Source organism: Caretta caretta, chromosome 8, assembly GCF_965140235.1.
Source record: "Caretta caretta isolate rCarCar2 chromosome 8, rCarCar1.hap1, whole genome shotgun sequence".
Lineage (NCBI taxonomy): Eukaryota > Metazoa > Chordata > Testudines > Cheloniidae > Caretta > Caretta caretta.
Genome location: NC_134213.1, coordinates 73,977,102 through 74,002,754, shown reverse-complemented (window position 1 = coordinate 74,002,754; position 25,653 = coordinate 73,977,102). Strand labels below are relative to the sequence as shown.

General features: G+C 44.2%; 1 long non-coding RNA gene across 1 annotated transcript; it reads left to right on the top strand.

Annotated features, from left to right (window-relative positions):
- Positions 1–172: 172 nt before the first annotated feature.
- LOC142073017 (uncharacterized) lies at positions 173–25,653 on the top strand. Its single transcript, XR_012669696.1, has 3 exons — positions 173–1,601; positions 17,515–17,638; positions 20,155–25,653. It is a non-coding gene; the product is annotated as an uncharacterized LOC142073017 (long non-coding RNA).

Here is a 25,653-nt window from a genome sequence, read left to right as displayed (position 1 = left end):
CTTGGTTGGGGAGCGGGAGGGGCGCGGGGTAGGTGAGGGCGCGTGGGGCACCGCGGGAGACGCTGGCAGGCGGGGGTGGGTGCAGCTGCGGGAGGTGCAGCGTGGGCACCTGCTGGAGAGAGGGCAGCGCCGGGGAGCAGGGGGATTGGGAACGGGACGGCAGGGGGAGCGCGGGGAGGTGGCAGGTTGGGAGCTGGTAACAGGAGAGCGGTCTGCTCGGCAGCTTTGCCAAGCCTGGGGGAAACGTCAACAGGAAAGAATCTGCAGCCGCTCAAACCTTGCAGCAGCAGCATTATGGAAAAATCATTTCAGTGCCCTGGAACCTTGCTGTGGAATCTGAAGCGGCCACTAATTTTTAACACATGCTACATCTATCTACAGAGAGAGAAAGAGACTTACTAATCAAATCGGAAATCATAGTCTGCTGTCTGAGATCACTCTCTTTGATGAGACCCCAGAAAGTCTTCAAGGGATATAAAGCTACAAGGGAGGAGTAATAGGAGCCTTAATTCTGTTATCTTCTGCCAAACTCCTTGTACCTCTCACCACCATGACAAATCTTGGCTCTTTCAAAAGACCTACCAAATGCCTCACTCTCCTAAGCAAACCACTTCACATCTGGAATTATGATGATTGCTATATGTCACTACCTGTATTTTGCCAGTTCTATTCTGCTGAGCCATTGCAATATTTCACAGCTACATATGCAACTAACATTGTTGGCAGCCCACCAACTGTATGTAAAAGGAATAGAAATAATGACTAAGGACCTACACAGTCACAGTTCAACATCTCTGTATTCATGGATTTGTGAAGAAGTGAGAGTGCAATACTAGTCATGGGATTCATGAGTATTGCACACCCCATCCTCTCAGGAGCAACCTGACCAGGTCCCCATCTCTGATGAGTAACCTGACTCCCCAAGTTGCCAACCTTACTACAACCTCTCCAGCAAACAACTTCATTCCCACCTTTCCAGTTCCTGAACCACCATAGCCCTCCTAAGTAGAAATTCCTCTCTCCCCGTCCCCCAGTTGCTAATAGGTTGAATAGTCCCAACACAACAAGAGGAAAATGTCAAAAAAAAGCACAAAAGAATTGAGAAAATTTGAAAAGAAAGAGAGTGATATTTTGCAGTTTGGGTGACATCATGACCAAGGAGGTAAGCCCTTACTCCTGACTACAAAAACCTGGGCTTCTAACTATTAAATTAAAAGAATAATTCCATTGGCTGAGCCATTGGAGGGGACCCTAGTAGGTGTGATATGCCATCCAAAATAGGACAGTGCTACCAAATTAAAAGGACATAAACCATTACACAAGCACTACTAGTCACTCACAAAACCAAAATATTTTTACACTCTGTAACTATGGCATCTTGAAACTTCAATAAGTGAATTCACACTCAAGTAAAACTTCAGAAGCAGGTGAGACAGAGTTGAAGAGGAAGAACAACTGCAATGAGATTAAGAAAGAATAAGAATTTGGGGAGTTTCAGAGGTGAACATGCCCCTGCACAGAGTGCAGTGCTTATGGTATTGCACGATTCAGCGCACATAACATTCACCGATGTCACTCCTTGTTCAGCTTAATGCAGTGAGGTAAGCATTCAGCTGTTCACCCTACAGTGTTAGCATTAGTCAGTCACATGGCTAAATTCAGCCCACTGTGCAGAATATTTACCCCAATAATAGACTTCCATTTCTTCTTCTTATGTAGCATCTCCATTACTGGAGGTGTGCAACGAGGGGAGCGCATTCCGTACAATCCTTTGCTAATTTCTTTGTGGATGAGTAGTCCTTTTGATCCACCCAGGATACCCCATTGGCTATTCAAAATCTTTTTCTGCCTTGTATCTTTCTGCCATCTTCTTTCTGTATCTTTCTGCCATCTTCTTCACAGCTCTTTATAAATCTCTTTATAAATCATCTTCTTCACAGCTCTTAATATAAATATCAAATTAAACACATTTCAGATTTAATAAGTTAGAAAATGTCAGTCAAAAGGTGAATACTTAATGGTACACCTTGGTGCATAAAGGTTTGCAGGGTTGGGCCCAAAGGCAGTAGCCCAGGCTGAGGCACTTTCTGTTTGATTTCTGGCAAGACAGACTGGTTTGTGTTGGGTCTTGTGTTGTAAATATGGCATTATAAACAGAAATAAACGCTGGTCCAAGTCCTATTGAAATCAATGGGAATCTTTCAGTAAAGTTTCAGCTGTAGCTGGATCAGGCCATAAGAGTCTTGAGAGAGAGAATGGGTAGCCAAAAAGATTTTTTTGTTGTGGTGTCATGAACCAGCTGAACCTAAACCACTGCACAACTCTATAAAGCCTCTATGGAAAACAGCCGGAGTTGTTCATAATTAAAGGAAAGCAGAACTCATCTCTGCTACGTATCAGGCAAATTACCCCTTCAGACATGTTAGAGAGACTGTACTGTAGATGAGAAGGGAGAGAACTGAAGAATGGGGAAGGGAAATGATGACTTAGGTCAAGGATAAGGTAGGTCAGTTAATTTTTTGGACATTGATTTTGGGATGACTGGTTTTCAGGCACCTCAAGGGACAAATTACCAAGGGTTTGATTCAACACCCATTTAAGTCAGTGGAAATGTTTCCATTAACTTCAACTAAAGTTGAATTAGGCCCTTCTGTAACAATGCTCTCAACCATCCTTTCTAGACTCAAAAATGGTTGCGGGAATCCATGACATTTAAAATGACATTTAAAACTTTTCTCATGAGTTGCTATGCAAATTTCTTATTTAATGCATAAATAAGACAAACATTTTCATGTTGGACATCAAATTGTAGATCAATCAAATTGTCCTTGATTTTGTGATCAGTAGTGTACTTATGCCTCATGGGAAACTTTGGAAAACACTGTATTAAGAACCTCATAAACCTATAAATCCATCCAGAGTGGTACAAACCAGCTGATGCATACTGCGGAATCTGGCTCATTATATGTAAATCTCTTATATTTTGATCATTTGTCTACATTCTTTATTACTATGGCTATTTGTGTGAGGAAAGGATTTGTACAAAGTAAAAGTTAGTCTCCACATGAACTCATAATCCTCTTTGTGACATCATAATTATTTCTTCAGCAACTATTTGTAAAGTCATAAAGAGATTCCTGACCCCAACTGGGAAGTAGCAGGTGGGCTCAACTCTGAATGTCTGCTTTAGAAGTCCTGTGAATGAGTTGTCTGAGGGTGCAGAACCAGGAGAGTGGGGTAGTCTAATGCCAGGAAACCGGGGGTGAGGAGGGGCTGTGGTTGTTCCTGCCCCACCCATAACCACCACAATGTTTTCTGCCCTCACAATATCTTGTGGAGGCAAGAGAAGAACCTGGCTATTTTTCTGCCCCTGTGTGCATGTGTTGGAGTGCGGCGGCTAGAGCAGATTCCAAAGGACTGCTGCAGTGCATGAGCACAGACCAGCTGCGGGGCAACAGGAAGAGCTCTCCTCTGTCCATTTTCTTTCACTCAGCCAGCTGCAATCGCTGAATGAGCCAGGGAGGTGTGCAGGGACTGCACAGGGATGACATAGTGTATGCTCCCAGCTGGCTGGGAGAAGTGGATGGTCATATGACTCCCTGACCCAGCTCCATCCCACCTTCCAGCCACTGTAGGTCCTGGCAGAGACACCTGGCCCAGGAGAGGGGCAGGAGCATGTGTGCCTACTGGTGAGGTGAGGGACAGGGCACTGGCATCTGACTGAGGGGCCGGGGGCTGTTGGCATACAGGATGCTAGTTGCTGATGGAAGGGCGAAGGACTGGGCACCAGTGGCTGAGGAACTGCCATAGGATCGGTATTAAGACTGCTGTGATGTCCTTTCCCAGCCCGGAGCTTACTTCTCCACACTCCCAAGTTTCAGTAGCTCCCCTCCCTCTCCCTCTCCATTTACAGCAAGCTTCTGTTCCCCCCTGCCTTGTGCTGAACTATTACAGACTGCTGGAGGCCCCTTGCCATATGCGAATACTGCCTTTGATTAGTTAGCTTGTTTTTCTTTGCCATTTTGGGGAACTATGACTACCCTGGAAGGGGTAGATTCCTGTGGGCCTCCTCCGGAGGGCAGAGTCTCCCAGGCCCTAAACCTGTGCTGATGACTACCTGGGTATGGAAGATTGGAGGCTGGGAACTCATCTGCCGCCCTGACCGGGAAAACCGAGAAGTCTGCTGCTTGCCGGGGGCCAAGATTCGCGATGTGACGGAGAGACTGCCGAGACTCATCAAGCCCTCGGATCGCTACCCCTTCCTGCTTCTCCACGTGGGCACCAATGATACTGCCAAGAATGACCTTGAGCGGATCACTGCGGACTATGTGGCTCTAGGAAGAAGGATAAAGGAGTTGGAGGCGCAAGTGGTGTTCTCGTCCATCCTCCCCGTGGAAGGAAAAGGCCTAGGTAGGGACCGTCGAATCGTGGAAGTCAACGAATGGCTACGCAGGTGGTGTCGGAGAGAAGACTTTGGATTCTTTGACCATGGGATGGTGTTCCATGAAGGAGGAGTGCTGGGCAGAGACGGGCTCCATCTTACGAAGAGAGGGAAGAGCATCTTTGCCAGCAGGCTGGCTAACCTAGTGAGGAGGGCTTTAAACTAGGTTCACCGGGGGAAGGAGACCAAAGCCCTGAGGTAAGTGGGAAAGCGGGATACCGGGAGGAAGCACAGGCAGGAATGTCTGTGAGGGGAGGGCTCCTGCCTCATACTGGGAATGAGGGGCGATCAACAGGTTATCTCAAATGCTTATATACAAATGCACAAAGCCTTGGAAACAAGCAGGGAGAACTGGAGGTCCTGGTGATGTCAAGGAACTATGACGTGATCGGAATAACAGAGACTTGGTGGGATAACTCACATGACTGGAGTACTGTCATGGATGGTTATAAACTGTTCAGGAAGGACAGGCAGGGCAGAAAAGGTGGGGGAGTAGCACTGTATGTAAGGGAGCAGTATGACTGCTCAGAGCTCCGGTACGAAACTGCAGAAAAACCTGAGTGTCTCTGGATTAAGTTTAGAAGTGTGTGCAACAAGAGTGATGTAGTGGTGGGAGTCTGCTATAGACCACTGGACCAGGGGGATGAGGTAGATGAGGCTTTCTTCCGGCAGCTCACGGAAGCTACTAGATCGCATGCCCTGATTCTCATGGGTGACTTTAATTTTCCTGATATCTGCTGGGAGAGCAATACAGCGGTGCATAGACAATCCAGGAAGTTTTTGGAAAGCGTAGGGGACAATTTCCTGGTGCAAGTGCTAGAGGAGCCAACTAGGGGGGGCGCTTTTCTTGACCTGCTGCTCACAAACCGGGTAGAATTAGTGGGGGAAGCAAAAGTGGATGGGAATCTGGGAGGCAGTGACCATGAGTTGGTTGAGTTCAGGATCCTGACGCAGGGAAGAAAGGTAAGCAGCAGGATACGGACCCTGGACTTCAGGAAAGCAGACTTCGACTCCCTCAGGGAACGGATGGCCAGGATCCCCTGGGGGACTAACTTGAAGGGGAAAGGAGTCCAGGAGAGCTGGCTGTATTTCAAGGAATCCCTGTTGAGGTTACAGGGACAAACCATCCCGATGAGTCGAAAGAATAGTAAATATGGCAGGCGACCAGCTTGGCTTAATGGTGAAATCCTAGCGGATCTTAAACATAAAAAAGAGGCTTACAAGAAGTGGAAGGTTGGACATATGACCAGGGAAGAGTATAAAAATATTGCTCGGGCATGTAGGAATGATATCAGAAGGGCCAAATCGCACCTAGAGCTGCAGCTAGCCAGAGATGTCAAGAGTAACAAGAAGGGTTTCTTCAGGTATGTTGGCAACAAGAAGAAAGCCAAGGAAAGTGTGGGCCCCTTACTGAATGAGGGAGGCAACCTAGTGACAGAGGATGTGGAAAAAGCTAATGTACTCAATGCTTTTTTTGCCTCTGTTTTCACTAACAAGGTCAGCTCCCAGACTGCTGCGCTGGGCATCGCAAAATGGGGAAGAGATGGCCAGCCCTCTGTGGAGATAGAGGTGGTTAGGGACTATTTAGAAAAGCTGGACGTGCACAAGTCCATGGGGCCGGACGAGTTGCATCCAAGAGTGCTGAAGGAATTGGCGGCTGTGATTGCAGAGCCACTGGCCATTATCTTTGAAAACTCGTGGCGAACGGGGGAAGTCCCGGATGACTGGAAAAAGGCTAATGTAGTGCCAATCTTTAAAAAAGGGAAGAAGGAGGATCCTGGGAACTACAGGCCAGTCAGCCTCACCTCAGTCCCTGGAAAAATCATGGAGCAGGTCCTCAAAGAATCAATCCTGAAGCACTTGCATGAGAGGAAAGTGATCAGGAACAGCCAGCATGGATTCACCAAGGGAAGGTCATGCCTGACTAATCTAATCGCCTTTTATGATGAGATTACTGGTTCTGTGGATGAAGGGAAAGCAGTGGATGTATTGTTTCTTGACTTTAGCAAAGCTTTTGACACGGTCTCCCACAGTATTCTTGTCAGCAAGTTAAGGAAGTATGGGCTGGAAGAATGCACTATAAGGTGGGTAGAAAGCTGGCTAGATTGTCGGGCTCAACGGGTAGTTATCAATGGCTCCATGTCTAGTTGGCAGCCGGTATCAAGTGGAGTGCCCCAAGGGTCGGTCCTGGGGCCGGTTTTGTTCAATATCTTCATAAATGATCTGGAGGATGGTGTGGATTGCACTCTCAGCAAATTTGCGGATGATACTAAACTGGGAGGAGTGGTAGATACGCTGGAGGGGAGGGATAGGATACAGAAGGACCTAGACAAATTGGAGGATTGGGCCAAAAGAAATCTGATGAGGTTCAACAAGGGCAAGTGCAGAGTCCTGCACTTAGGACGGAAGAACCCAATGCACAGCTACAGACTAGGGACCGAATGGCTAGGCAGCAGTTCTGCGGAAAAGGACCTAGGGGTGACAGTGGACGAGAAGCTGGATATGAGTCAGCAGTGTGCCCTTGTTGCCAAGAAGGCCAATGGCATTTTGGGATGTATAAGTAGGGGCATAGCGAGCAGATCGAGGGACGTGATCGTTCCCCTCTATTCGACATTGGTGAGGCCTCATCTGGAGTACTGTGTCCAGTTTTGGGCCCCACACTTCAAGAAGGATGTGGATAAATTGGAGAGAGTCCAGCGAAGGGCAACAAAAATGATTAGGGGTCTGGAACACATGAGTTATGAGGAGAGGCTGAGGGAGCTGGGATTGTTTAGCCTGCAGAAGAGAAGAATGAGGGGGGATTTGATAGCTGCTTTCAACTACCTGAAAGGGGGTTCCAAAGAGGATGGCTCTAGACTGTTCTCAATGGTAGCAGATGACAGAACGAGGAGTAATGGTCTCAAGCTGCAGTGGGGGAGGTTTAGATTGGATATTAGGAAAAACTTTTTCACTAAGAGGATGGTGAAACACTGGAATGCGTTACCTAGGGAGGTGGTAGAATCTCCTTCCTTAGAGGTTTTTAAGGTCAGGCTTGACAAAGCCTTGGCTGGGATGATTTAACTGGGAATTGGTCCTGCTTCGAGCAGGGGGTTGGACTAGATGACCTTCTGGGGTCCCTTCCAACCCTTATATTCTATGATTCTATGATTCATACTCCCCAAGATTGGCAACGGGAAGGGGGGGAAGAGCTCTGGGAGGAAGACAGACCTGTAATACCCTCTCTAGAGTAGGAGCCTGGCTGAGAATGGAACCCGGTCATATGCTACAGATGGACCGAGTCCCCCCGATTGAAAAGTGGACTGGACCCCCAGTGATTGCCTCAAGACACTTTCTGGTAGCCTACCGAGGACATTAGCCCAAACTTCATCTTATCAGAAGCAGAAGGAAAGTAAGCCTGTGGTATGTTTGAGCTTCTTCATTTGTTTTTCTGTTCCTCATTTTCTTTTTTCTTGAACCTCAGAAGAGAGAAACTCCAGCAGAATCCAGCCAGAGAGCTGAGTTTCCATCCCAGATCTGTATGATAAGGGGTTTAATATAAGATGATGTCACACCCCAAGGATGTGTGATAGAGGGAGAAAGACCATGACAAACTCCATTGAGCTCAGTAGCCTTTCTCCAGGGATGAACCAACCCCATGTTTCGGGGAGAATCCCAGCTGTAGAAAATGTTTCACAAGGTATTAGTGCTGTTATTTTAGGCCCCAATCCTGCAAAGACTTATGCACGTGCTTAATTTTAAGCACATGAATAAACCCATTGAATTCAATGCAAGATTGGGGCCTGTGGGTCTGTCCCCAACAAATTTTGGGATTACTTGCCCGTCAACACAAATTAAGAATAAATATTAGTATGCAGCAATATAATAAGCATAGAAAAAGGATAAAATCTTTACAAAATAATCAGACATGAAGCTTTATAGTACCAGAACCCATGCTTTCACCTGGTTACTTAATTTATCTGAACTAATTTTGAAAATGTCTTTAATATTTCTCCAGACAAGTCTGTATAATTTCTGTTGATGTGTTACCTAAAAATCTGTTACAATTTTCCAAGCATATAATTTAGTATAATCTGATCATTAGTTTCACAATTCCTTGGTGCATACAGTCTCAGCAATAAATGCCCTCCGTGCCATAATTAAACATACCCTACTGTGTGTATGGTGCTGTATCTCTCTGAACTTCTTTAACAGATTTCTCTCATCTTTTCATCCCATAAGAGTTTCTCTTGCCTTGTAGAACAATTATTAATGCTATAAAGTGTTTGTATCACACTCATCTTTCTTTCTAGCAGATTGTAGAAGATAGATTTTCTTGGTAATCATGAATACCTCGTAAAATAGACATAATGATATTTACTAGCATTTCAAAATCATCATCAAGAAAACCTAAGCAAAAAAGACACCATACACTGAAATACAGAGGGCCAAATTCAGACTCAAATTCAGCCTGATTTTGTAACTACCTTCAATGGCATTGGACTCACATCTTGTGAGTGAATTCCTGCACATGGAGCCTATTTGTGCTCTATTGAAGACAATGGCAAAACTCACATAGACTTTGGTGTAGGACTGGGGCCATGATATGACAATAGAATAATAAAATACAAATTAAGGTCCCTATTTAGGAAGGATGCATGGTCTTCGCTGTTTTTTCTGAATTGAGGCATAAGGTCTTGATCGTACAAAGACTTACCTGTGTGCACATGAGTAAATCAATTGATTCAATGGAATTATTCATGTGTGTAAGTCTTTGCAGGAATGAGGCCTAAGTGAAAATAAAACTACATTTACCCCAAACTTGAAAGACTTATCTACATCAGCATTCACAGTTCAGTGCTTTGTTTGTTTTCCCCCGACGTTGATTCCAGTACATAAGATGTTTCTTTGTCCTGATTTCTCTTACTTCCTGCATGGTTGATGGAAAATGGTAGTTTTTATGGATAAATAAGTCATAATTCTTTTAAACTGTTTTTTAATGTAAAAAGACAACTTATGGCACAAGTCTAGTTTATTCTTAAATTATGAGACAACAGTTGCCTTCCTTTGAAAGATGATACTGTAGCTACGTATCCACTAGCAGCAATGTAACCAGAGCTGGCATAGTGGGTGCCAGAGAGGTTTCAATCAATCAAAAAGGAAAAAACAAAATAACAAATGTAGAAACACACATGCGCAGACAATCTGACTCAGAAGTGGGGAACAGTTCAGACTGATTGTGTTCAGAGTACATGAAAAGTGACAGAGTGAGTCCCTTTCTTCTGAGTTATTTTTAACTAGACAAAACCAATAAACAGGAAAAAATAGTAATAGCTTAGATTTTATCATTTGTAACATAATGAAAATCTGTCTAAAATGTTTTAAAAAAACAAACAAAAAAACCTTCCACTCCCTCAAAACATAATAATCATAGTAAGCAGGTTCATGAGTTTGTCACAGAAGGATAGTTCTCCAAAGGTCGGTGGACAGCGGGAACCATCACATTATAAACTTAGGAACAACAAACTAAAAGGAAGAGAAGCTACTTAAAAGTCCAAAGGAGTTAGTTTTGCTCTCTTCAGAAAAAGAGAAACATTTAAGGACCTAGACATGCTGCATAGCATACTTCATGATTCGCTTGCCCCATCATACTTCTCTTTCAGTTAATCTAACTCCTCTTCGAGCAAATTGCAGTGTGAGAAGAAATTGTAAATATTGACTTTGAATCCCTTTAAAAAGAGAGGGAAAATATTTTTTCCAAGAGACCACAGACACTCAGCATATTCAATATAGTTCTGAAAAGACTATAATGCCATCCATTGGTGAGGTTTTGTCATTTGGAAGGGCTAAAAACCCATATTCTTTTGGATTCAGTCTTATTATTTTTATTTGGCTCAAGCCAATGAAATAAATTCAGTGAAGGAGATATAGGTGTAATATAAATGGATGCTCTTATCTGTGTGCCATAAGTAATGTCCAATAGATATAAAATACAGTTGTTGGCCTGTGAAATCTTCCAGCTTTGTTTTCATGGAGGACACAAAAAAAGGAATGTCATACATGAGCAGAATAGAACCTAGTTTTCAGACCCAACAATCTCCAACCTCAGAAATCATATTAAAAGGTCAGATCAGTTCATCTGTGCTGAATAAAATGGAATTTAGTCTGCTCAAGTGTCAAAAAGAAAAGGCGGTAACAAGAGAGACACATCACAGAGGTTAAAAAAAAGTCTTAATTTAAGCAATAATTGTTGATACAGTTATTTTCTGGGGGGGATTAACTGCCAGGAAGTATGTGATGGAGGTCGTTACAGCTGTTAAAAAGTGTGACAATGTAAAAAATCTATGTAACTAGCAGATCTGCACAATCTTCTAAACAAGACGTTTCTTTTAACTGGAAAAGAGCAGTACAGTAATCCACTGGAAAGTAGGACTTCATTCTTAAAATTCCATTTGGGTTGTAATTCCAAAGTGACTGTAGGAGCTTTTAAGTAGATGTTCTGTACAAATGCACATATTCTTAATTAGACATAGGGCCTGAGCCTGCTCTCGTGGAAAATAATAGAACTTTTGCCATCGATTGCAATAGGAGCAGGCTCATGGTGTCCTCAGTTGACCCTAATTAACCTCACACTGAGAAGGCAAAAATTATAATTCATTATTTTTTTTAAATGTATTTACCACTGTGATTACATGACTGTGACAAACAATCCTGGATTTCAACTGGAATGAGTATACCATAAATAGAAATATGTGGTCTTGAACAAATGTAGCTCAGATGATGTCAGCATTTGCTTTGTCTCTTTTCACAGGCTGTTCCTAAAGTAGAGGGAAAGTTTACACATTTGGAATTTCTAAAGCCACAGGATACTCTCATCTTTCATTTTGATATCAAAGCCACTTAACTAACTTTCAAAGATCCAATTTCATTGCTAAGACTAAAATTAGAGTTAATTATTTAGGATATGTAGCCTGTACAAATTGCAGTTATTTTAAATTGTTTAATTGTTGTATGTTTCTAGTATTGACTAGAATGTATCTAGAGGCAACAATAAAGTACATGTGCTTTTTTCTGACGAGAATAATTGTCTGGAAGGTGCCTCATAGTACCTGTTTATCCACAGATCAGTTGTTTCCCCACTCAGCCCTGTTCTGGAGGGTCTACTCAAAGGGTGGAGGCAGTTTAGGTTCCATGGCTTCTACAGTCATTGGCATCTTACATTTGCTGAGACTGCAAAAAAGGTTAATTTGCTGCCTAATGTAGTGATAGTTCTGTTGTATCACTCGGTCTCCAGTAGGAAATGGACTGAGGCTACTACATGGCCCCTCACAGTCAAGACTGAAAAGAAATTAGACACAATTCAGCTGAAGCGTCTCCAAATGATGGAAGACATCAAATGGTACAAATTAAAATCAAAGGAAGAGATCCATGTTCTAACTAAACAGGTCCCGCACACTCAGTGGTCCCCCAGTGTTCCCTACAGTGATATCATCTCCAATCATCTGCTCCAAATGCCTACCAACTTCCCTGTGAGAATCATCTTTGACTTTGACCCAGTTAAAGCAGGATGGAAAAGAGCATCTCCCTCGCCTGCCACCCCAGAAGAGCGAAAACACAATTGGATGGCATCAAAAGCTATCTATCCCTCACAGGCATTCTACTTCATAAAGTGCCAGATTTGATTTGGCTCAGGACAGAACATCACAGAGGTACATAACAGGTTTGGTGGTCTCTATGCCATCCAACTGACAGCATAACATAAGCTACCAAAGGCCATCAGATGGTAATAACTTCTAGTCAGCACCAAACTGGGCTTGATTTGAACAGGTGATTTAGGGCCAATTCAGGAAAGCATCCCTGTTCAGGAAAGCAATTAAGCACATGCTTAAGTCCCACTGAAGTCACTGAAACTTAAGTCCAGACTTAAAGTTAAGCATGTGTATCACTCTGTGACTGCTCCCTTTAAGATGGAGTGGGGTCCAGTGCATCTGTGGCTGGTCAGCTGTCTCCCAATTGGGCTTAAGAGAAGGCACCTGGACCATATAAAGGGGCTCCCTGTGAACAAACCATGAGAGAATCAAGTAAGGTAGTTGAGATACTTGAGAACAGCAGTGAGAAAGAAAGAGCTGCCAGAAGTCTTGAAGGACAACAGTAACTGTGAGCTGCTTGTGATGAGTTCTGAGGGAAAATGTTAGGAGGATAGGCTAGATCTTGGGAATGCTGCTGTGTTGCAGGAAGGCTTGTGTAGAGGCCTCTAAGAATGTGGGGAAGAACCAGCATGGTCAGCGAAACCATAGCCTAGAAGATGGGGGTTGACTCCAGAGGGAGCATCGTGTGGGGTAGGACTTACAGGCAAGAAGGCTGAGGGTGCGATGCTGCAGAGAGTCCTCTTGTGGGAGATCTGACATGGGGCTTCAGGAGACAGCTCATGGGAGAGATGTGACTCCTGGAACTCTCAGGTAGATAGGTTGGAGGGTGTGGCCTGTTAGGATATAGATATTCAGGCCTGTCTGTAAAGGCCCTTACTTTAAGAATTTAGGTGTATTCTTATCACTTGGCTAGTTATAGAGGTACAAAAGAAAGAATCAAAATCACTGTCTGCCGGTGTAAGGGCCTTCTCTTACTGTGACAGTCTGAGGCCCTGTTCTTAGGCTAAGGCCTTTGGCTAAGCAACAGAGGCAGCCATAAGCTGGGAATTGAACGGTCACATCCTCACATTCCAAACTAGTCACATTGAAATAAGGTGCTATTGGGCTGTTAGGAATACAATCCTGTTCTGATAATGCCTATCACCTCCAGAGAATGGGAAGTGCCTAGAAAATGTAAAAGGAAACTAACTTAGTTTGATAGCATCCTGTCTGGCAAGAACTCACTTATCAATAGCTTGGATGTGAAATCCTCACTTCTGTATTGTTTTGTCATTATAGTTCCCACTTTGCTATTGTTTGTCTGTATAATCTCTGTCTGTTTCGGTGATTGTTTCTGTCTACTGTATAATTAATTTTGCTGGGTGTAAACTGTTTAAGGTGGTGGGATATAATTGGTTAAATAATCATGTTACAATATGTTAGGATTGGTTAGTTAAATTTCAGGAAAATGATTGGTTAAGGTATAGCAAAGCAGAACTCAAGTTTTACTATATAGTCTGCAGTCAATCAGGAAGTAGGGGGGTGGGGGTGGGCATGCGGGTGGGGGAAATGGGAACAGGGAATGGGGGTAAGGAAATTGGAATCATGTTGTGCTAAAAGGGGAAATGGGAACAGGGAATGGGGCTGGGGAAATTGGAATCATGTTTGGCTAAGGGCAGGAATGGGAACAGGGACACAGGTGTAAGGCTCTGTGTTGTCAGAGCTGGGAAGGAAGATACTAAGGAAGGAAACTGGAATCATGCTTGCTGGAAGTTCACCCCAGTAAACATCGAATTGTTTGCACCTTTGGACTTCGGGTATTGTTGCTCTCTGTTCATGCGAGAAGGACCAGGGAAGGAAGCGGGTGAAGGAATAAGCCCCCTAACATGGCCCTGGGACAGAATAGTTAATAACTTGTGGGTGGTCTGAGAATGGTGACCTTTGAATGGGATTGAAGAGCTGCTGCATTGTAATTTTGTTTTACTTTAGTGTTTTGGAAAGAACTGTTTTTACCAAGAGGGATTTGTGGACTATGGCTATCTATGCAAATCAAAGGGTTTGAATTTATTGCTGAGACATGCAATATTCTTTGTACAGGCTGATGAAGGGGAAACTGAGGTAGGTCATGTTTGTGCTGCTGAGGTTGGCTGCAGAAGAATGCCTATGTCAGGGTTTCCCTGTAACAATGTGCATAAGTGCTATTCTGAATCAGGGCCTTAGAGGGAAGAGTATCTCATCCCATCACAAATCCTTCAAGCAATACAGTTCCCAACTCCAACCTCCCATTAATAGGTAATTCAATATCTGAGATTTAAGTTTAACAACTGATGTTTTGTAATTGGATGCAAACCATTCAGATGGGATCAAAATTATGTCATATAGTTAATTCTTTCATCTTTAAATTGGATATCCAGTGTAAAATAATTCTATAAAGAAACCATAATTCCTTATAGCTGCCACTTAAAATCAGCAAATCAGTTCCTTGATGGTCTAAATTACAGGAGGTTGAAAGATGCTGAGAATAGAGGGATGTTCTCTGATCACATTTAAGCCTTCTCTGCACCTGTTTACTGAAAGCACATTACTTTTGGCGAAGAAACTTAAAATGGGCGTCTAGTTACGTTGCATTGCAAGTTGCATAAAGAAAAGTGTAATGCTAGTGAAAAGGGAGCTACATGTGAAAAATACTATTAGGATTAGGAAAGAAACCACATTTTTCTTTTTCCTTAGCTTGCCAAAAAAATTGCGTGGCTTGTATCGATTTAAAAGGGACTTACCTCACTTAAAGGTGGCAGTCCAAAAACTCTGAGGGAAAACTTTCTAGTAACTACTCGTTTAATGTTTTCAATTCTTATTCCTTTTTTTTTCCCCCTGTGAACTCACACGTTGGTCTTGAGGCGATGAAGGTATTTCAACAATAAAGGAGTGAATGCACAAGGGATGAAATTCTCACTGGGGCTTATGTGAGATTGAATGATGCATCGGAAGTGAAACATGCTAGTGAAGCGATAAGGAATAAAAAGCTGAAATTAATCACAGAAAACAAATGAGAATGAATGATGAGATGAAGTAGCAGCATTTGCCTCTGACTATACGTATATCTATTCTGCTGGAAATCCTATACCAGGGTGGCCAACCTGAGCCTGAGAAGGATCCAGAATTTACCAATGTACATTGCCAAAGAGCCACAGTAATATGTCAGCAGCCCCCCATCAGCTCCAGCCCCCAGTGCCTCCCACCCACCGGCAGCCCCACCAGTCAGCGCCTCCCACTTGCCGCAATCAGCTGTTTCGCATGCGCAGGAGGCTCCGGGGCCGGGGGGGGGGGGGAGAAGGACAGGGAGGAGTGAGGGCATGGCAGGCTTGGGGGAAGGGATGGAGTGGGGGCAGAGCAGGGGGAGTGAGCACCACCCGGCACATTGGAAAGTTAGCATCTGTAGCTCCAGACCCAGAGTCAGCACCTATGCAAGGAGCCGCAATATTAACTTCTGAAGAGCCACATGCAGCTCCGGAGCCACAGGTTGGCCACCCTTGTCCTATACAGTACAGACTCAGCTATTCAAATCTCAAAAGAGATTGAGTCTGTTTGGATAAATAAATTTTCAGATAATCAACAGAAGTTTCAATTTATGTAATAGATGTTGGAGGGCATGATCCAAATTTGGATCACAGAGATTTAAGAATAATTGATCTGATAATTTAGGTTACAGTGTAGTACAGAATCCTGAGTGATTTAACTACTGCATCTCAGATTGTTTAATTTGCAACTATTGTGCTTGTATTCAGTCCTGAGTTACCAGAAAAGTACACTGGCAGCATTGTAATTGCATTGTTTTTCACTCTTTATTCGTTTAGGGATAGATTTCAAAAAAAGGTATTCAGGTGCCTAAAGATACAGATAGGTGCCTAGAGTGGGATCCACAAATGGGACATAGGTGTTGCAATGCTGAGTATCATGGAACCTAGAGAATCCAGGAACACATGGCAATCCACAAAGCCAAGTTAGGTGCCTAGACTCCCTATACAATGAATGAGGACAGGTAGGAATCTTAGACTATGATCCACAAAAGCCAGCAAGCTAGACATGTAGCCACCGAACCTAGCCAATGAGAGTTGCTGATAAAGGGATAGACTCCTAAATCCAGGCTGCAGGGAGACGCCTAGCTCTGCTTAGTGATTCACAAACAGGAACTAGCCGCCTAGAGTCAGATAGCTTACGTGCCTAAAGTGTTTCTTGTGGGAATGAATTGGGTGCCTGCCTTGCTCCACACAAAATGGCTGGAGGAAGTGGTGGTGCTACTCCTCATCTAACAACTTTTTGCCCAGTGGTTACAGGACCCATCTGGGCATAGGAGACCCAGGGTGAATTGCCTCCCTGTCCCACCCTGCTCTGCCAGAGGGGAAGAGAGGATTTAAACAGGGATCTACCACCTCTCAGAGTTTTCCAGTCACTGAGCTATGAAATATTCTGATCTGGGGCTCCCTCAATCTCTCCTGTTGAAGCTGTTACACACTGGATAAATAAAGAGTGGTTGGAGCAGGGGGACTAGACCCGGGGTCTCTGACTTCCCAGGTGGGTGCTCTCACCACTAGACGACAGAGTCAGTCTCTCTGGATTGTGGGACTGGCTGAGAGTGAGGCTATCTTTGGTATGTGCTGTATACTAGCTGTGTTTGTGTTTGTCTTGTTTTGTTAATTGCTGTTTCTCTCCTGTTTTTCTTTGGGGAGGAGGGAAGTGTGTTGGGCTTCTTCATGGGGTCCACTTCAGGTGGGTTTAGTGATTTGCAAGCATGGGGTTCAGTGTGTACCTGCTGTCTCTCAAGCTGTGGAGGATGTGTTGCTGAATGTAAGCAAAGTTATTGGCTGTGCTAATATAAATCTGACTCTCAAATGAGCAAATCTATAGGGATGATTTTTCCTGGCCCAGGAGCAGTTTGTGAATTGTTTGGTACAGAAGGGGCTCTGGGGCAAGGAGTTTTCTTTTCCAGTTTTACCCTTGTTTACTTCTGCTACTGAAAGAGGTCTTTTCCAATTCCCCCCTTCACAATGAGACACAAATGTCTGCTCTCCCATGTTATGAGAAGGCAGTTTCTGCTGTTCAGGGATGATTCATTAAGCTGCAAGAACCCAAATGTGAGGCATGTTATGTCATTCTGGTGCCAGGTTTACGTGGTTTTCAATAACCCTGAACAGCCCTTGAAACTGGAAGTAAAGGACCTCATGGATGTGGTGGATAATACAGTGTTTGCTATCTCTGAAAACCTTAAATATTTCTTGTGTGGTGACCCTGGTCACTTGAGGGGTTTCTACCTATGTACTACTGGCTCTGGGGTATCTGGTAAGAATGTGGGATCCCAGGGTAGCTGGGTAGGAGGCTGGGACATCAAGGGACCAGCAGGAGACAGAGCCTACATCTGCACTGCCAGATTTTATCCCTGCCCCATGCCTTATGTGGTCTGCCATTATCCAGGGAGCAGCACCCCCAGAGAACGCCTCTGTTGTGACTCTGTCATTTGTGCCTAGAGAGAAGCAAGTCCTGGAGGCTGAGGAGCACTTCTTTCTAGAACCTGTCTCTGCTTGCTCTACAGATGGGGGTATGAACACACAGATGAGATGGATTTATGGGGAAAAAATAATGGGTGCTTGGCACCCACCATCCACAGCTGTTCGGTAGCACCCTCGATCAGCTAATCAAGGGCACTGCCAAACAGCTGTTTGGCGGCTTGGGAGGGGTTTGGGGGAGGGTGAAGACCAGTGAGTGGAGGGTGGGCAGAAGCCTTGGGGAGGGGGCAGAGTGGGAGCGGGAAGAGGTGGAGCGAGGGTAGGGCCTTGGGGGAGGGAGGTGGAGCGAGGGTAGGGCCTTGGGGGAAGGGGTGGAGTGGGGGTGGGGCCTTGGGGTAGAGTGGGGGTGGAGCATCCCTGGGGAAAAGTAAAAGTTGGCACCTATGGGCTTCCCTGTGGCTTTTTTTCCAAAGTATTTCTACTTTCCATTGTTTCTCTCTGCTCCTTGGTTCTCTCCTTCTAGTCTCTATGATGCAGATCAACTTCTAAATATTAATGGATGCCAGGATGGTCATAAAAGTGCACAACTCTTTGAATTTCTCAGCCCAAAATGGGCTGCAGTTGTCCTTTTGCAAGAGACTCACTCAGCCCATGATAATCAAGAGAACTGGTTGAGGGAAGGGGAAGCTTTCTTGAGCCATGGCTCCAATGTCACTGCAAGGGTAGCTGTTCTCTTTTTCCAGGTGCAAGGGCACAGATCCCCTCTGAAAGACACTGTACAGGGCTGGCTCCTCCAGGTGGAGATATATGTTGGGACTGTTTCGTACCCCTCCCCATCTTTTTACTGTGTATGCCTCCCACCCTGGGGTGAGACCATGCCTCCTTTTTGTAGACACTTGCCTATGACATGCTTAGCTGTGACCCTGATGTTACTGTTCTGGTAGGGGATTTCAATTAAACTGTAAATTATGTTTTAGATGGGAACCACGAGGAGCCACACCCTCAGTGAGCCAGGGAACTGTATTGTCTCCTGCAGACCTTTAGGATAGTAGATGTTCGGAGATTCTCTCATCCCACTATTGGGCGGTACTCTTGGCTAAAGGTTACTCACAACCATAACTCCGGGTCTAGACTGGGTTGCTTTTATACCATGAAGGCCAGTTTGAATATGTTTGTTCTGTTCTCCATGTTTCCCATGTTATACCAATAAAATAAAAACCAGCAGGATCTTATTAAAGGGAAAAAGGCAAAATACCACATTTATTGTGAATACAGAAAGAATCATAGTAAGCAGTTAGTTATAGCTATAACATTCCATTCAATCTCATATTTATTCACACATTCATTCATACAAACACACACACACAGGTTCTGCAAGGTTGTTATCATAGTTACCAGCCTTAGAGTTGCTCATGTCAAGCCACTGGCCAGGTGGCCTGGACATGAGGAGGGAGCAGGGCCTTGTCAGATGCTCATCTGATGCTCCTGAAAGTTGGTTTGCAGAATCAGACCCCAAAGTTCTCAGTTTTTGTAGTCTATTTTTATAGGAATTTCTTCCTATGCCAGTCTATGGGAATTGCTGCTTCATGCTGTTGCTGAATCAATCAGCAGATAGCACATTCCTGACGGCTCCAAGATGTTATCTTGTTCTTTGGTTCTCCCATTCTTGAGGCTGTTGGGTGGATTCCAGTCTGCCCTCCGGGAGGGGGGGGGATGTCCCCTCTGGTTATTTCCACTTGATGCCTTCTTCAGCCGATGGACACTGGATTCTTAGGCTGGCACCTCCCTGATCATTCAGTTATTATCCACACCAAGCATCCATCCACATACATCCTCTATCTCTATTTTAATCACAATTGTTAATACAACAAAAGGGCGGGGAGTCTCTGGGTGCTGTTTCTGTTGTTAGAGTATTGCTTTGAGTCTCTCTCTCTGTGAATTGCTTTGAGAACAGACTCTGTCTTAGAATGTACTAACACAATTAGCAGCTTGCAAGTTTCACACATAGAGGGAGAGAAACAGTACCAAAAACCAAGAGTCCTCTTAATTAGTAATATCCTGGAATTTAAACTATGGGGAATCAAACTCATTTGTGATTTTAATACAGAACTTCTTTAATATGATCCAACACCCACTCACTTGTCTGATCATCAATATCTCTCCCTCTTCCTGCATGTGTTTCCCACTGGCGCTTAATACCAAATTGTTTAAGGACTTGCATTTCATGTAGATGTTTGCTGAGTTTTGGGAGTGCTGACATCAGCAAAAGCTGCTGTATAAGTCCTTTAGACAGTGCTGAGATGTCAGAATTGTTCAGATCTAACTGTTTTGCCAGAAGTACAGCCTGCCATGCAGTCCTTGCATCAAGCCCTGGAATGAGACATCTTGGGCCTTCATGGCAATCTTGATGTGGGAAACTTGGTACAGATTCACCAAGCCTTAACTGAGAAGTACTGGCTCCTGGGGTGCTTGTTGGAAGAGAAGGTGCAAGCAGCTGTGGTTTGGGCCTGTTTTACTCAGCTGCATGAAACTGATACTCTTAAAAGGTTCTTTTGGGGGTTGGAGAAGACTATGGACCATTGACAGATTTTTTTTTTTTCACCTCCAGTTGCGGGATGGTCATTGACAGCTAACCCTGATGAGATCCGGAAAGCAGCTATTTCCTTGTACAGTATTCCTTGTACAGCAATGGAGGAGCTGCACTAAAAGTTACCCATCTGACCGATGAGGAAAAGTGGTGCCTGGCCACCTGCTGTCATTGCAGGAACTCTCTGTTGCCGTCCAGCAGCTCTCTGCAAGCAAGAGCTCAGCTACTGATAAGCTGCCATCTGAATTCTATAAGCATCTCTGGCATCTTATCAGACATGACTTCTTTCCAGTGGTGCTGGAGTGTATGAAGGAAAAAGAGCTGCCTCAGTAGCCGAAGGGCAGGTATCCTCCTGCTGCACAAAAAAAGTGATTTATGGAACTGGAGGCCTATTTTCCTTCTCTGTTCTAGGATTTTATCCAGTGCCTTAGCTAACCAACTGAAGGAGCTGGACTCTGATACACCCTGATCAAAAATAGTTTATTCCCAGGTGCTCTATTTTCTTTTTTTTTATAATTTGTATAACTTTAATTTGTGATTTTACTGTTAGCAAACTTTGGGATCTGGATGTGGGGCTTATTTCAGTGGACTAGGAACCACAGTTAACCACAGTTATCTTTTAAAAACCTTGAAAGCTTTTGTTCTCTTCATATATTTATTGTACCATAAGGTTTTTTAGCATCCTAAAGATTAGTGGGGGTCTTAGCTGCTGCTTCCCAGTTCACAGAGGCATTCGTGAGGGGTGCCCTCTGTCTGCGATGTTGTAGGCTCTGAGCTTGGAGCCTCTTCCCGCACCTCCTAAGAAGCTGCCTGACTGGCTTCTCTGTGGCAGGGGTGCTGGATGCTTTCCTGATTTGTCTTTCAGCCTATGCTGATATCTCCATTTATCATGTCTGACAGTAATGTGTCAGCACGTTGTGCTTGCTTACAAGTGTCTGAACATGCATCTTCTGCCTGCATTAACTGGGCTAAGAGCAAGTCAGTCTTGCTGAGCTCTTGGCAACATAGCAGCACTGCTTTGTTGCCCCAACAAGTGCAATGTGGCACCTCTGGGATTGGGGGGTGTCTCTCTTTCAGATCCGAACAACATATGTTATAGAACTGGGAGAGGGCTGAGGAAAAGGTGCAAGGTCCCCTGCAAAAGTGACACTGGCTCCTTCCTAGATTCTCTTTTTAGGGGGTGGCTCTGATTGCTAACAACCATGTGGCCTCAATGTTGTGGCACTGGCTAGTGTGTCAGGCATCTTGGATCAGATTTAGAGGCATATTAACCATTTTTAAAAAATCGTTACCATTTATTGCACCCTGCTTTACTGTTCCTGCCATAGATGAGGGGGCTCAGGGGCTCATTGATTAAGGCCATGTCTATACTAGCATTTGTCAGCAAAATTTTTGTCGCTCGGGTGTGAAAAAACACACCCCTGAGCAACATAAGTTTTCGTGGTGTGACACGTTGGGTCACAGAAACCCCCTTAGGACTCTCACTTGATGTGCTGAGACTACCCCGAGCCCGTTTTCCCTGCCAGCTTGGGACTTCAGAACCCTGCCTTGTTGAGCCAGACATGCCAGTCTGCTCCAGCACAGACCCAGAGTCTGAACCACATGCCCCAAAGCTGCAGACTTAACTGAAAATGGCCTAGCAAGTGCTCCTGTCTCCAGCACCCCGACACCCAGCTCCCAATGGGATTCAAACCCCAAATAAATCTGTTTTACTCTGTATAAGCTTTATACTGGGAAAACTCATAAATTGTCTGCCCTCTATAACACTGATAGAGCGAGAGATGCACAGCTGTTTGCTGCCCCAAGTATTAATTACTTTGGGTTAATAAGCAAAAGTGATTTTATTAAATATAACAAGTAGGATTTAAGCGGTTCCAAGTAATAACAGACAGAACAAAGTAAGTTACTAAGAAAAATAAAACAAAACATGCAAGTCTAAGCCCAAAACATTAAGAAACTGATCACAGATAAAATCTTACCCTCAGAGATGTTCCAGTAAGCTTCTTTCACAGACTGGACTCCTTCCTAGTCTGGGCCCAACCCTTTCCCAGGTACAGTTCTTGTTAGCTCCAGCTCAGGTGGTAACTAGGAGATTTCTCATGACTGGAACCTCCTTTGTTCTGTTCCACCCGCTTATATAGCTTTGGCACAAGGCAGGAATCTTTTCTGTCTCTCTGGGTCCCCATCCCTCCTTCTAAATGGAAAAGCACCAGGTTTAAGATGGATTCCAGTACCAGGTGACATGGTCACATGTCCTGTGAGACCCCAAGCCTTCATTCTTCCTGGCCTGACTCACAGGAAGGCTTGCAAGTAAACAGAGCCATTTACAACCAATTGTCCTAGTTCATGGGAGCCATCAAGATTCCAAACCATCATTAATGGCCTACACTTTGCATAATTACAATAGGACCTCAGAGTTATATTTCATATTTCTAGTTTCGGATACATTTACACAAATAGGATGACCACACTCAGTAGATTATAAGCTTTCTAATGATACCTTACAAGAGACCTTTTGCATGAAGCATATTCCAGTTATATTATATTCACACTCATTAGCATATTTTCATAAAATCATATGGAGTGCGTCACACCTGGCATACGCACTCATGTGCACAGTGCTATGTCAGAGGGAGATGCTCTCCCACCAACTTAGCTACCGCCACTCATTGAGCTGGTTTTATTATGTCGACAGGAGAGCTCTCTCCTGTGGGCACAACACAGCTACATGAGCAATCTTACCACGGCACAGCTGTAAGTGTAGATGTGGCCTTAGTCAGCAGGGTAGCAGCCTTTTCCCTTTGGTCTGTTCAGCAGTTGTTGTACTCTGACTCCCTGCTGGCCAGAAAATTCCTTGCCTTCTCTCTCCTTCATTGTGCTGGGGATGGGCTTGACCCTCACCTATTTTTGTTGGACCTGATTGATTACAGGGCCTTAATTTGCCTCCATTCTATAATGGTCTTTTTCCAGGCCAGGTTGACCAAGATGTCCCACCTAATTGTTCCCAGTTGGTCAAGCTGGAAATTGGCAACAGCTCTTGCTGTTCAGACTAGAATCCAGTCTGTGGTGGGTTTTTTTGTTTTTGTTTTTTTGGATAAGGTCCTCGCTGAAGTCCAGATATTGCTGCCTCACGGGGCTGATCAGTATTTGCAGAAAGTCTTTGCAGGGATTGTTCTTCCAGGGGAGAATCCTGTGTTGCCTTCACTAGTTGCTTCTCTTCCGTGGATGAGAACCTTATGCATCCAGGTAGATTGTTGCCTTCAAAATTTGGTAAACTTTTTGCAACCATGATCAAGAAGCAGCTCTATGGCATGTGTGGAATTGTGCCATGGTCCCCTCCCGACACCTCCTGGAGGGGAGTGAGGAGGATCCGTCATCCCAGGCCAGCCAACCGACCCTCTCTGATCTCCCTGAGACAGCCTGGATGATGCTTATGTTTCTGAGTGACACTGTCCCTGGCCTGGAGGACATTGTACAAGCCTCTTCCTAGGTGCTCTGGTGACTTACAGTGGAGTGCATATGCATATTGTCATAGCAACTAATTGTTTTGTGAACTATATTACCCTTGAGGTGTCTGCACAGTGCCCCTTTTGTTTGGCTTCAGACATGGTGTTCCATTTTCACCTCTGTTGCCCCCATTTGGTGGTTTTTTTGTTTTTTTTTGTTTTGGTTTTTTTTTTGTTCTTTTGTTTTTGCAGCTTTTCAGGTTGGGACTGGTTTTCTCCACACTCCTATTTGCTCTGGAAGTGAGATACAGTGCTGGCAGTTGGCTGTCTTCCTGCCTATCTTTTTGCTGAGTGAGGCGAAATTGGCAGCTTTGAATCTCACCAGAACAGAGTAGCTAGGGTAGAGGGGTGTGATGTGGTAGGGCTGTTCCACACACTGACTGTGGCCTGGCTGCAGATTGATCAGACCTTTATAAATGGACTTGACTTGCAAACTTTTTCATTGACGTGTTAACAATATTTTGAGTGAACTTGGTGGTGACAGTGCTTTAGTGATCCATATTTAATGTTGTGTTTTACTTTATTCCTATTTTTGTGTATGTATTGTAACTTTATAACATTTTAAATAGGTTTTTAAATGTGATTTTTTTTTAATGTGAATAAAGGGGTTTTTCATAAAATCATAGAATATCAGGGTTGGAAGGGACTTCAGGAGGTCATCTAGTCCAACCCCCTGCTCAAAGCAGGACCAATCCCCAACTAAATCATCCCAGCCAGGGCTTTGTCAAGCCTGACCTTAAAAACTTCTAAGGAAGGAGATTCCACCACCTCCCTAGGTAACGCATTCCAGTGTTTCACCACCTTCCTAGTGAAAAAGTTTTTCCTAATATCCAACCTAAATCTCCCCCACTGCAACTTGAGACCATTACTCCTCGTTCTGTCATCTCCTACCACTGAGAACAGTCTAGATCCATCCTCTTTGGAACCCCCTTTCAGGTAGTTGAAAGCAGCTATCAAATCCCCCCTCATTCTTCTCTTCCACAGACTAAACAATCCCAGTTCCCTCAGCCTCTCCTCATAAGTCATGTGTTCCAGTCCCATAATCATTTTTGTTGCCCTCCGCTGGACGTTTTCCAATTTTTCCACATGTCATGTCTCTCTCACCCAATCACTATTCAGGTATTTATCCATAGTGGAACAGTCACTGGGCAAGAGAGAATGACTCATTACTAAGGCTGTGAGTCTGTCACGGATTGCATGACTTTCTATGACTTCTGCAGTGGCCAGTGCTGGCTCAGAGGCTGCCTGAGCTGGGCATGAATGAATCTTTTATTGGTGACAAGTACATTGTGCATCCAAATTAATCATAAGGCTACTTATGCCCATCTTCTGCTGGTTCATGGATCGCTCTGGGCCTTAGGCAGGAGATAGATGTGTGGATGCCTAGAGAGAGGCAGCACTGTTCATCTGCAGAGGCAATAACATGGGTGCTGAGGGAACTTTTACCCTGAAAAACATATGTGCCAACAGAGTTTAGGCACCTACAGGGTTTGGTAGGAGTTCAGTGATTCTCAATGCAGCCAAAACGGGGACATAGGCGCCTAAGTACTTCTATTGATCCCACCCCTATTGGCATTTTCAAAAGTGTCTATCTGTAACTTTAGGTGCCTTTTTTTTTTTTTTAAATGTGGTCCTTAGTACCTCTTATCAGCTAGATTCTCAAAGATTATGCCAGAAACCATTAACAATAGATTAGTCAGTGTTAATTATGGTGCAGTCTCTGTACAGCAACTAATTGATTGAAAACCTTGGTTTTAATTAGGGTTGTCAAGCAATTAAAAAACAATAGAATACCATTTATTTTAAATATTTTTGGATGCTTACTACATTTTCATAGAATCATAGAATATCAAGGTTGGAAGGGACCTCAGGAGGTCATCTAGTCCAATCCCCTGCTCAAAGCAGGACCGATCCCCAATTAAATCATCCCAGCCCAGGGCTTTGTCAAGCCTGACCTTGACAAATATATTTTAATTACAACACAGAATACAAAGTGTACAGTGCTCACTTTATA